The 13,245-nt window shown below is 42.8% G+C and overlaps 1 protein-coding gene across 1 annotated transcript in view; it reads right to left on the bottom strand.

The window, feature by feature from the left end:
- Positions 1-13,245, bottom strand: part of LOC147678469 (extracellular calcium-sensing receptor-like) — a 265,477-nt gene that overhangs the window by 223,494 nt on the left and 28,738 nt on the right. The gene's annotated exons all lie outside the window — the stretch shown is intronic.

Genomic DNA, 13,245 nt, shown 5'->3' with positions numbered 1-13,245 from the left:
ACCACCACCAGCAACAGGCCGCTCGAAGAAGCTGGAACTAGATCACGGCCGACCAGCTCGCCGCCTCCCTGAGCCAGCACCCCCCTGCCAGCTCAGCGAACTCCAGCCAGGCCGCCGACAACCTCGCGAAGTGGATCAGCAACTGCGCGGACGAACTCGCCCCTCTGAGGACTCCGCCCAGCAGACCCGGCAGTAAGAAAGCCCCATGCTTCACCGACGAACTCAAGAGCTCCAAGAAGAACTGCTGAGCCCTCGAGAAAGCCTGGAGAAGGGAACCAACACCGGACAACATGACCACCCTCAAGCTCGCCACCCGGAAGCACCACCAACTGATCCGCACCGCCAAGAAAACTACATTCAAGGACCGGCTGGACAACAACGCACACAACTGCAAGGAACTCTTCAACATCATGAAACTCCAACCCCAACGCAGGAAGCAACGACATCACCCCTTCGCAAGACCTCTGCAACTCCCTCGCCTCCTACTTCCACAACAAGATCGCAGACATACACAACAGCTTCAGCACTCAACCTATGCACGCCACGACCGCAGCAACGCCGCCCACCACCACCCTCCGCGCCTGGACTCCGGTCAACACCGAAGATACCGTCCGCATGATGAACTCCGTCCACTCCGGATCTCCGACCGACCCCTGCCCTCACTACGTCTTCAACAAGGTGGACGCTGTCATCGCACCCCACCTGCGGGACATTATCAACACCTCCTTCGACACCGCCACCTTCCCTGAGAGCTGGAAGCACGCCGAACTCAGCGCTCTACTCAAGAAACCCACAGCGGACCCCACTGAACTCAAGAATTACCGCCCCATCTCGCTCCTCCCGTTTCCAGCCAAAGTCATTGAGAAGACCGTCAACAGACAGCTTGCCGCCTTCCTCGAGACGAACGGATCCCTCGACCCCTCACAGTCTGCTTTCCGAGCCAACCCTAGCACCGAGACCGCCCTCATCGCCGCCACCGACGACATCCGAGCCCTGATGGACAACGGAGAAACAGCGGCCCTCATCCTTCTAGACCTCTCCGCGGCCTTCGACACTGTCTGCCACCGCACCCTAGTGCAGCGCCTCAGCAACGTCGGAATCCAGGAGAAGGCACTGGAATGGATCATCTCCTTCCTCGACGGAAGAACACAGAGAGTCCGCCTACCACCGTTCAAGTCAGAGGCCACCGAAGTCATCTGCGGCGTCCCTCAAGGATCCTCGCTGAGCCCCACCCTCTTCAACGTCTACATGAGCCCCCTCGCGGCCATCGCACGCCAACACAACCTCAACATAATCTCCTACGCCGACGACACCCAGCTGATCCTCTCCCTGACCAACGACCCCGCCGCCGCCAGAGCCAATCTGCACGAAGGGATGAAAGATGTAGCCGAGTGGATGACGACCAGCCGCCTGAAACTGAACTCAGACAAGACGGAGGTCCTCATCCTGGGCTCCTCGCCCTCCGCCTGGGACGACTCCTGGTGGCCCCCCGCCCTGGGCACCTCACCCAAACCGACGGACCACGCACGGAACCTGGGCTTCATCCTGGACTCCTCCCTCTCCATGACCAGGCAAGTCAACGCCGTCTCCTCGTCGTGCTTCAACATCCTACGCATGCTACGGAAGATCTTCTGGTGGATCCCCACCGAGACCAGGAAGACCGTCACCCAGGCCCTCGTCACCAGCCGACTGGACTATGGCAACGCCCTCTACGCTGGTTCCACCGCCAAAATCCAGAAGAGACTCCAACGGATCCAGAACGCCTCAGCCAGACTCATCCTCAACATCCCACGAACCAGCCACATCTCCGGACATCTGAGAGACCTGCACTGGCTCCCCGTCAACAAAAGAATCACCTTCCGTCTCCTCACCCACGCACACAAAGCCCTACACGATCAAGGCCCGAGCTACCTCAACAACTGAGTCAACTTCTACGCTCCCAAACGCCACCTCCGATCAGCCAACCACGCCCTCGCCGCCGTCCCCCGCATCCGAAGAGCGACAACAGGAGGAAGGTCCTTCTCCTACCTGGCCGCCAAGACCTGGAACTCCCTCCCTCCCTCCCTGCGCTTGACCCAAGACCACCTCTCCTTCAGGAAGAAGCTCAAGACCTGGCCGTTCGAGCAGTAACGGCCCCCCCCCCCCCCCAAGCGCCTTGAGACCCCACGGGTAAGTAGTGCGCTCTATAAATGTCTTTGATTGATTGAAATGTCTTTGATTGAAAGTGTATCATTCAAAGCCAGGGTTATGTGTACAGATACCAGTCAGTTGCATCACTCCATTGCTATACGGTACCGCTGAATCAAGTAGGACTGTGCATCTGGCCAACATAAATGTCAGACTCCATGTTTCACATTAGGAAATGTTGTCACAATACCAAGGTAGCTCACAGTGCCACAACTGAACCCCGAAACATACCAGGGTACCATATGGGGTTTGCAACCCCAAACATGACTACTCAGATTCCCAAGGAAGCTTTGGAAACAGATCTACCCTTTTGTTGCCACTTATAGTAGACGGTTGAAAAACAAGAAATTATTAAAAAATATCTTTGAGAGCATTTATTGCAACAATGTTATGCCTTGATCTGTGATTATTAGGCAAACAACACAAAGCATGGAAACCAACATTACAGAAATGGTGAAACAGTTCAACCGTGGTAATGTTATTATGTTGTTACACTCCTATCTGCTTCTACCTACACTTTCAAGAGCACAGTGGGAGTACCCTCTGCCAGATCAATTGGGATAGCCCGATCCCCCTTACCTGGGTAAGATGCACCGAGTGGTCAGGAAGCCAGTCTGGTGTAGCGCAGCTGATTGTGCTTTGGGGTTAGAGGTCAGGATCACAATCAGCATCAGAGGCAGCCAAGCTGCATCTGCAGATTAATCCCAGCAGAAGTGCTCCTCTGCTGAACAGGGGCACAGAGGCAGTTTTTATAACACAAGCACTGTTTGTGTCTCACTGTGTCAGAGGTGCAGGCTTGACGTTATGATATGTCCACAATCGCAGAGCTGTCTCCACGGACAATCAGAATTCTTAGGCATTGCGTTCTTTGTGCTTAGCCTTGGACAGAGTGTTCAGGCTAGATGGCATCAATGATTACAAGCAACATGTACAGTGAATTTGTCAGTACAATATTGCATGAATGAAAAGGCATGTAAAAGGAGTACCTACAGAAAGGACATGCTAAGGTAAAATTTGCATTTTAAAATGGAGGCACTAAGAGTGTCATATTGTGCTTTACCACTCCATAGCTATGCTCCTCCATCATTGTTTGAACTATGCCAACTGCATATTGATTTCCTGTGTTAATCCTCACGGAACTATGTATTGGGGTGCTGTGAAAACTTTCGTCATGGCAGTATCTAAGACCATAAGGATCCAATTGCTGCCTGACCAGCATGGCCTGTGACTCAAGAACAGAGGGTTATCACAACCAGTGCATCTTGAGCAGCCTAGTGCAACATCCACAACTCAGGTTTGAAGTGTTCCACTGTCACATGAAGTCTCCCTTATTTAAAGATGCCACTCTTTGGCAGGCAGTGTGGTACTTAAAGCATTCTTTTGTTTGCAGCACCTCGGTATGTTTGAGCATCAGCTTGTGCTATTCTACCAGCGGCATATATATTGGAAGTACTCTGATATTTGATACATGCTTCCTTATATACATTCCTGCGTACAATACCTGAAATTTAGAACATAAGTGTGATGTAGGGGGGGCCCTTGGTGTAACCTTGCAAGGTGGGCCCCTGAGGTTCAATTATGTCAGTGATACCTGGCAGACATTGCATTCAAGTTTCGTGAGCATTTACCTGATGTTACAATATGGCACATCCTGTGGGCTCAGGTTATAGAGTTAATATGCTTCCTTCAGTTCATGTTTACCCACTCTCACCATATATTGAATAATGCAAAAAGTTTGACTAGACAAGTGCAGCCGCCAGAGCAGTCTTTGTGCAACTCCTTCCTGCAGACATTTTACAGTCTGGACCCATCTCAGTTAGGTCACTAGAATGAACCCTTTTCTGGACTATTTCCTGTAGTTGTAGAGTACAAGAGAAGCAAATAATATGTATTTGCTTCTTCTCTGTCCACGGTAGAAGGGCCAAAGCCTCTGTAGAGGCAGGAAGGTGAGACAGAGTCCAGAGAAAAAACTGCCACTAAGCGGAGAAAGCTACATCAGGAAGGTCTGTAGAAACCTCGCAAACAGCAGTACCTGTCAGATCTCATGCAGAACGCTGCATATTAAATTACTGCAGATACATCTGCTTGACAAAATTAGATCTGCTAGACTTGTGAGAAGATACACACTGGTCTTCCTGAGCATTTACTTATGTTTCTATTCTTTCAGAGCTGACAGCATTCTACGAAAGTGGGAGGTCAGTTTTCCAGTTGGTTCTGGCATTCGTTATGTTTCTAATTTGTTGCATGTAATGGTGAACTGTGATAAACCAGCTGCAAAGGAGAACGAGATTTTCTAGGAGATGGTTGATGGTTTAAGGCACCTCATACATGTTTCCCTAAAGAGAGGGTAAGATGTTCCCTTTGTGTAGAATGTCCTCTGGCAAAATATTCATACAGATTGTTTTGGAGGCATGGGTGGGGCTTCCATGCTATATTATAGTGCTGTGATTTGAAGTATGGTTTCTGCCACAGATCCTTCTGTGCATCGGGTGAGCTAATTGGTGCGTTTTGTTTTGAGAAATGTCACAAAAAATATGCAGAATTACTTGACATTCCAAGAAGTTCAACTGTTGATATTGCAAATAAAAAAATTGCACAAGAGGGTACCTCGTGCTCAATAGTCGTGGGAACCCGGCAGCAGAGCCCTTCAAGGAGGAAAAATTCTCGTTTAGGGATCCTACTAAGCATTTTCTGCTTGAAGTATTTTCCTGGTATACACAACATATTTTGCAGCTTTATAAAATTCACTTAATCAGTGCTTAATTTGTAAACAAATAAGCGCCAGGGCCCTCGTCAGGAGGCAGCTGCAGTTTGCGACACCAATTGCCCCTGCCGGCGCTGCCAATCACAGTACCAGCATAACTACTAACCATCAAGCTCCTACAAGTGTGACAACTCAGACAATTCCCTGCCCCCAATGCTATATGAATGGATTCGGCAGCAGGTAAATAGTAATTTATTAAATGAATAAACAGCTGCTGTTGTCCTCGTCTCTAAAGTAGACAGACAGTGCCACTATGTGGCAGACTGTCATAAGTCCCGGTGTTGACAATTAAGTGCCGGTGCTGAGCACTGGAAACCACCGGTTAGAATTAAGCACTGCACTTCATGCATGAAAAAAATCATGTGAGCCAGCTTAAGAAACTGAACTGATTGGTTCACAAAGAGTTTGCATATTTAGCAAACTCTCTACAGAGTACATTCACTTGTGGAACAACCTGACGAGGACAGAGAAATACTTGCTTAGTGTCCTTCCTACAGACTCAGCATTAAGCACAGCAGACAAGACATTTTTTACTTTTGATTAAACCGAACACTTAGTTTGACATGAACTAGTTGAGTATTGACCTACCTTGGTGCAGAATATTAATGAACTGAGAATTGGGTAACACATCTCTCCAATTAGGAATTTTGGTCAGAGTTAAATATTATTCAACTGAAAGAGTCTGGAGTGAATCATCATTCTTATTCACAAGAAGGAAGGGAAAATAAAGTGCACATAGATTTTTATCAGATACAAAAATGGATGCACAATGTGTGACCACTTTTGCAAGAAGTCTTTTAGTACATCAGGGCCTTAATCCTTACTGTTTCCAGGTTCAGTTCTGCAACAGTCAGAATTTCATTATTATCCAGGCTCAATTATTGTAAATCTCATACTTTTACTGAATGTCTTTGCAAAATGATATTGCTTGACACTAACTTCTATGATCAACCTCTTCCCTGTACTCTTTTTAATTGCAGATTAGTTATTTTGCTGGCAGCACTGTTCTAAGTGACAATGTCAAGTTCCCTTATTTCTTTCAAACCAGAGGGCACACACAACTTGTGGCCCACTTTGAGTGGACTTGGGTGTAGCCTCTATCAACTGACAATGACTATGGCCAGCTGGGCTCTCAGATTTTAAAAGCAGAGTTCTCCCAGTCTGGAGTTTGCATTGCATTCCACAAAACTGTCCCTCTTATTGCGGGGAAAAAAGCAAGATCGACCATATAGTAGAAAAAAGCCAGGCGCATTAAGCCCTTCCATGTGGCCGTGATTCTGCGCCTGTGTGGCAGAATCGCTAGTGGGCGGGTTTATGACGGCTCCCAGCCGTCATCAGCACACGAGCACCGTAGTGCATGACGGCTGGGGGCCGTCATCAGCATGCAAGGGGTTAATGAGAACTTATTTGGGCGATTAAAAAGACAGGAAGTGAATCATGGAGGTTTCCGAACTTCATCAGGAGTATTGACCTGTGGGGCACTATGCGAGGCAATGCAAGTTAAGTAGGTGGACATAGGGAGCCATAAAAGATCTCTTTCAATGGACACAGAAATGGGAGTAATGTAATTAGTATCAAGTCTGTGATGAAAACAGACAGCATTCCACCACGCTCTAATAGTGACTTTGTCAGCCTGTTTCCAATTGGAAGTTATAAAATGAAGGGTTATTGCCAATCATAGATCTATTAGTTTGAAGTTGGTTGGTGATTGGGGCAAGAAAGATGATAAAGAGCCTATGAAAACATAAGAAGGGGGGAATGAGACTTTGGTCTTAAAAGTTTTATTAATTTGAGACCAAACTAATTGCCAAAAACTATATATGGGAGGACAATCAAAAAGCATGTGTTTTAAATCAGCATGTGTGCAAGGGCAAGACCAGCCAGTAGAAGTGGAGTTTGTAGAAAAGGATCTAATTTTGCAGGAGTGAATAAAAGGCGTTGGAAATTTTAAAAAAAGGGTTTGCAAAGTGTTAGCTGTTTCACTTCTTAATTACCTTTATGCATACAGAGATTAATTCCATGTGTTACTTCTCTTTTTAAGGTTATAATAATATTATACATTTTCCTTCCCTTATTTTCTTTCCTTCCCTGCCTTCCCCCTACCTCCTTACCTTTCAGCCTTATAGAATGTACCTTGATAAGATGTATATTTTTGATGTATTGTACTTTTTTGTACATGCTGTTTTTCCTCCAATTGTTTTGTTTGTTATTCCTTAATAAACTTAAACTTTAAAAAAAGAAGAGATCAAGAGGTCTACAGCAACAGCCGTCCCCGTCTTCTCCTCAGAACCTTTTATATGGCCCATAATGGAGAAACTCCCCAGAATGAAGGCACAAGGAAGGTTTGGCTTGCCTCAGAGAGTTGGTCAACCTCCCCTTTTGTTTCCACAGTGGAAATGCAGACATGCTGAGTGGCAACATTGGGTTTGCCATCTATGAAGGAGAAATGCCCGGGTTCACAGACATCCTTCTTCAGTTACAGCCACTGCCCTACCCACATGTTCCTTTTTCTAGACTATTTTGGGAACATGCATTCGAAGGCCAGTGGCCAGACACTGCTGTCAAGTTTGATTCCGATCTAAATAAGACATCAAAAGATATTTGCATAGGCTAGGAGTTCCCGATGGCTATCAGAGACATATACGTCATTGACTGACTTGGAAATCAGCTATAACATTTACACGGCAGTGTATGCTGTAGCTCTCAAATTAAGAAACATATAGTCGTGTGTACCTGAACAGGGACCTTTTATGAATAAAACCTGTACCAACATATGGAATGAACAACCATGGCAGGTGAGATAGAATTACATGTAATGAGTGAAAATTGAAGTAAATTGTCTTATTACTTTTATTGCCTACTGTTAATAAAGTATGAACAATTCGACTGGGTAGTCAAAGGCATTTAGCCGATTATAATCCAAGGGTAATACTATATTACAACGGAGGAGTTATTGTGATGAAAAGAGGTAATGATTATTCTCTTTAATGCATTGATAAAAGCCTACTGAAAACGCTGCACACAGTTTCAGAGACAATTTAAAAAAACATTCCTAGAAAAATCAGTCACTTAGTTCAGTTCAACTGATTGACAAATAGAAGCGTTCACTAGATGACGAAAGGTAGGATAACTTCATAAATAAAATCTAAAAAGGGAGCACTGAGAGAAAATATTGTTAATCAGTATGCACACAAACATATACATTAACACAATCTCAGAAAAAATCACCTTTAATCGTGATATCATGGGTGTCAAGATTTATCAAAATGTCACATAATGCAGTGCCGCAAGACACTTTAATTATAGTACAATAAACATAAAAGTCAGGTGGGTAGCCTAATACATGTGAAAAACAATGTTGCTTAAGGGTAATTTGGAGGCATTAATCAACATGAGAAACAGAAAACACAACCAGTAGAAGAGACTATAGTAAACTGTATGTATTTTGGCGCGCACAAATGAAATTAGCAATATATAGAAGGCACTGAAAGTTGCTCCAAATGTAGAAACAGTGTGACAGTTGTGCTTGTGCAGAGTGAGAAGTGAAATGTAGGGTGACTGCACATATAAAAGACAATACAAATCGAAGTTTGGAGTGATGAGGCAGCCTGCAAGCTGTCTGTTCAAAAAACGATAAGAAAAATCCTCATCTATAGGGGCAGATTAAGGATGGTCTAAGTGATTATGTTTTGAGAAAATCTAATTGTGAGTACATGCACACCTCATCTTTGTACATCATCCTCTGTTTAGGAAGGTCAATTAATATACAATTGTTAATGCTAAAAGAACTCACCTGTCAGTCAAAGCTTTAAAATCATTTGAATACTGTGTAATTGTAAATATATATATCTATTCTCTATATTTACATATCTATTATTTGTTTCTCCTATGTTGCATGCGTTTTTGTAAAGCTTACACACTTAAATTGCGTTGCGTTTCCATTATTAAAATGTTAACATTTTAAATCTATCTATTTCTACCCCAAACAGCGGGGATGTCGATGAATCACGGAAAAGTGTACATGTATTGATGAAAAAATGCCAACTCGTTGCCGCTTCAATATGAATGCCTTTCTACACCCATGGCAGTGGGGAAGTGATAAGAATTTGAAAAACTTAGGCAAGAGAGTTACAGTATATCATGGAAAGGGCACAGTGAATACAGCCAGTGCATGCACATGCTGTCACAATCAGTTATGTAAAAATAACAGCTTAAAGACACAATCATAAATGTTTTTTAACAACAATGTCCTAGTTCATGAGCGAGGAACCGCTTTGCAGGCTGAAAACAATATTCTGAAAGTGTAACAGGGCTAAAGGCATAGGTAAAAAAGTGCCACTGTTGAATGAGAGAAGCATGACATTATAATGAGTTGCATTAAGACACCAAGTGCTGTCATTACATAAAAAGTCATAAGGTGTTCAAGGGCACAACGTTTAAGGGTGGTGCTTTCAACCGTTACTTAGTGTGACTGCATGTTTGAGGATTTCTTCCAACTCGTTCGGCCAATTTGCCGCTGTGTTAATTAGGGGAATGCATTTACATCCACACACATTAAGGATATTGGAAATGTCTTTACCCCTTGGGTTGGTTTTGATTTTCTCAACCGTAAACTATCTGGGGCTTTCTATGGCTTTTTAGAGTAGCAAAATGCTCAACAAGCAGGACCCACCTGCATTTTGCAGCGTATCCTGCTGCTGTGTTGTAAGATTATTTTAGCCTTGAGTTTCTGGCATGTCTGTCCAACATACCATTGATCACAGTGTCATTTGATGATTCAAATCCGATGCATACTGTTGCAATGTGTGTGACTTTTCAGGGCATAGCTGCTGTCCTTTTGCGAAACTTGCTTGTTAAATCATAGGCTTTGCAGCATCCACAACCAAAATGTCCTACAATGGGGGTTAGATTCCAGTGGGAAATTAAATTTGTATTGGTTTGTGATATCAAAATGGTACTCACAACATGGTATTTGCATGAAATAAGCACAGTTTCTAGAAAACAAACCAGTTATGGCCCCTTTTAATCACTCCCTGTCATTGTTACACAGGTTCCCCCTCGCCCATGTCCTGATGAAAAACCCCATTTGATGGTTCTAAACAACCGTGACTATTGGGTCGAAATGTCGACGCTACTAATTGTCTATACTTAAGCCAAAAATCTCCCTTGACCCTGAAAGAAATTCTTCTAGATGCTCCTCTAGATAAGGATGTGTTATTGTTTTTTGGACAGACAGCTTCCAGCCTGCAATCTTCCATTTCTATTGTATTTTAAATGAACAGTCACATTTTGCACACGCACAATTGTTGCAAAGAAACATTTATTACTGGTTGGCAATTTATTATTTATTCATAATTAACAATGTGTTATTAATTCATTTTTAATTGATATACGTCCCACCCTTTATCCCTGGAAACCCCACAACCTACTACGGCAATAGACATTAAAATACATAATTCAATTATAATAAAAACAACTAAAAATGTACAAACATTATTAAAAAACATTCACAATAATTATAAAAACAATTAATAGCATATAGAATTCAAACATATACTAAAATACATAAAGATAATTAAACAATTATATTATTAACAATATATTAGTAAATGATATTAACAACATAGATATTTTTAACATAAAAATGAACAACATAGATACTTTTGTAAATGATAGTAACAACATAGGCCGTAATTACGATGCTGGTCAAACGAGTGTCCGACAGGCATCATATCAGAATGGAAACTGACTGACTAGTAGTCACCGGTTCCATCCAACAAATTTGGATGTGACCCCCCATGAGCTGGTTGGAAACATCAATTTTTCCATTGTGGCTTGTGCAGTGGCCCAAAGCCAACTGCAGCACAAACCGCATTGGTAAAATTGATGTTTGTAAATATCTGTAAACCGTGTACTAGGTACCATGAAGTGCCTGACATGCAGAACATAAATGTTTGGGGCCTCACAGCAGAGGCAGTGGAGGGACTGGGGCCCTCCAAAGTCTATTTCGGAGAGCCTTTTAATGGCGGTTGGCCAACCACTGAAAGGGTGCCAGAAAGGGACATAATAATCACTGCAGTGGTACCTGAGCAGGCACAGCCCCATTGTAGTGGATTAATTTCCAACCGTTGCCCCGATGGGCTGCTTGAGCCAGTCAGAAAAGGACCAGTCGGCCCCTACGTCCCCTGGCTCGACCACAAGAGTCAGACTGCATAGCCAGAGGTAGGTCAGACCGCAACTATCAGGTCATCAGTTAAGTTCTGACCAACATCATAATGAGGACCACAGATATTTATTACATTGATATTACTGACCTTAGAAAATTGATATTCTTGTCAATATTATTTCTGTATCATGATATTTGTGGGTCACAATATTAAAATCTCAATATTTCTGCATCTCAATATTTTTTACTCAATATTTTGTCTGACTTGCAACTCAGTAGCCATTTCTAAACCCATTTATCGATTCAGAAAAAAAATCTGAATTGCTAAGTGGGTTTCTTACATTTGCAAAAAGCTCCTTGCTAGTATCAATCTCTTTGAATTAACAAATTGGAGGCTTCACAACCTGTTAGAAGCTTTATTCATCTGTATCCTAGCTCGTGAGACAATTGTTTTTTAGAAAATTATGCTAAGAATCTGTTATATTACAATCATTATTTTCAAGTCTTTGGGTCATCCACATCACTTGGTTACGTAAGGCTGGTACACCACTAATTATTTGAATCTTTATACTGCTACTTTGGAATCACTGGATGCTTAGCCAATTATGTCAAAACTGTGCTACAAATTGTCCTTTTTTTTAAAGTTGAACAGGAATTTGGGCTTATTATCTGTGCTTGCTCACTCATTACAATTGAAGAAATCCATACACGATTATCCCTTTCAAAACCACCCCTTGCAAAGGATAAATGTGATTTTCATATTGACACCATACTTCATTTGGTCTCAAGCTGTGTCACAGCTGTAGTCTTCCCATCCTTCTGGACAGCCGGTGAATCACATCTACTTGAGGTGTCAAAATCAAAGTCTTAGGTGGAAAAACATACATTTCCCTGGAGAGGACTTGCCATTTTAAATCTCTGAAAGGCAAGCTTAGAGCCTAGCTCTTCTATGACAATTTGAAAACAAGTTATCCATCTCAATAACTTTGGCTGACTAATTTATGAAGGGACATCTTGAAGCGGGAGCCCATGAGACATACTCTAAGAGATAAATCCAACTCAACACTTGCAGACCTGGTGCCACAAAACTGAAAGGGGCCCTGAAAATCAATGTATTACAAACATGGGGATTTGGACTGTAATGGAGTGGCCCAGCTCTTCTTGTTTGATGGAAGAAATGCAATGTTTATTGCGGAAAAAAAGCCTAAATTCAGTTGATTTTTTAAGCTTTATTTTCCTTTTATGCACATTAAAAATTCAACCTCACATAATATTCATAGAAAATACAGAGCGAATGATAAGAAATACATAACACACTTTCAAATAGGCAGTGAGTGGAAAAGATAATGTACTGTTCATATTGGCCAGAAGACGTGTCGCATAATAATCAGAAAATAGAAAAAAGAAGGAGACATTATGATCAGATTGTCAAACAATATATACATTATGTAATGATTCGGAATCAGATATTCAATAAAAACAATGTACGCCAGCCAATCACAATAGAGCACATGGTACCAAGAACACATATAGCAACAGTTGTTTGAGTACCCCAAACAAGGCAATATTTTCCATATCTCCAAAATACAACAGAAGGAGGAAATTTGCGGAACAACAAATGCAAGACAGTCATATGGCACCTTCCCGATACCACTCCCCTACAGTATTGGAACCCACAAATACGTTTGGTACGGGGCCTATATATATATATATATTTCTTGGGTGACTACAAGGTGGCATAAGGGCATAATAACCCTCAAAGTCTGTGTTATAGTATGCCACATTGGTAAGCCACACTGCTGAAGTTGGTAAAGGCCCCTTGCTAGCAATAGATAGAGTGTCACTAATTTTCAATAGGACTTCGAAACATCACAGGAATAGCCTTGCAGTGCCAGCAATGGAGATCAAGCCAGTACCTCACCTGTGATACCTATCAGGACTTTAAATATTGCATCTCAAAAGTGGTGCACTCCCGCACAATATCATGCCATGTGAGCAAAACTGAAATTTTCATGCCTCAGCAAGGACATCGTGAATCTTCTATCAAACCATTGTACAGTTGAATCAACAGATAATATACATGATTAGGAAATTTAAAATGTATTAATCGATGTGACCATTTATGAAA

Source organism: Lissotriton vulgaris, chromosome 12 (assembly GCF_964263255.1).
Source record: "Lissotriton vulgaris chromosome 12, aLisVul1.2, whole genome shotgun sequence".
Taxonomy (NCBI): Eukaryota; Metazoa; Chordata; class Amphibia; order Caudata; family Salamandridae; genus Lissotriton; species Lissotriton vulgaris.
Note: the sequence above shows the minus strand (reverse complement) of the source record. Positions and strands in the feature narration are given on the sequence as shown.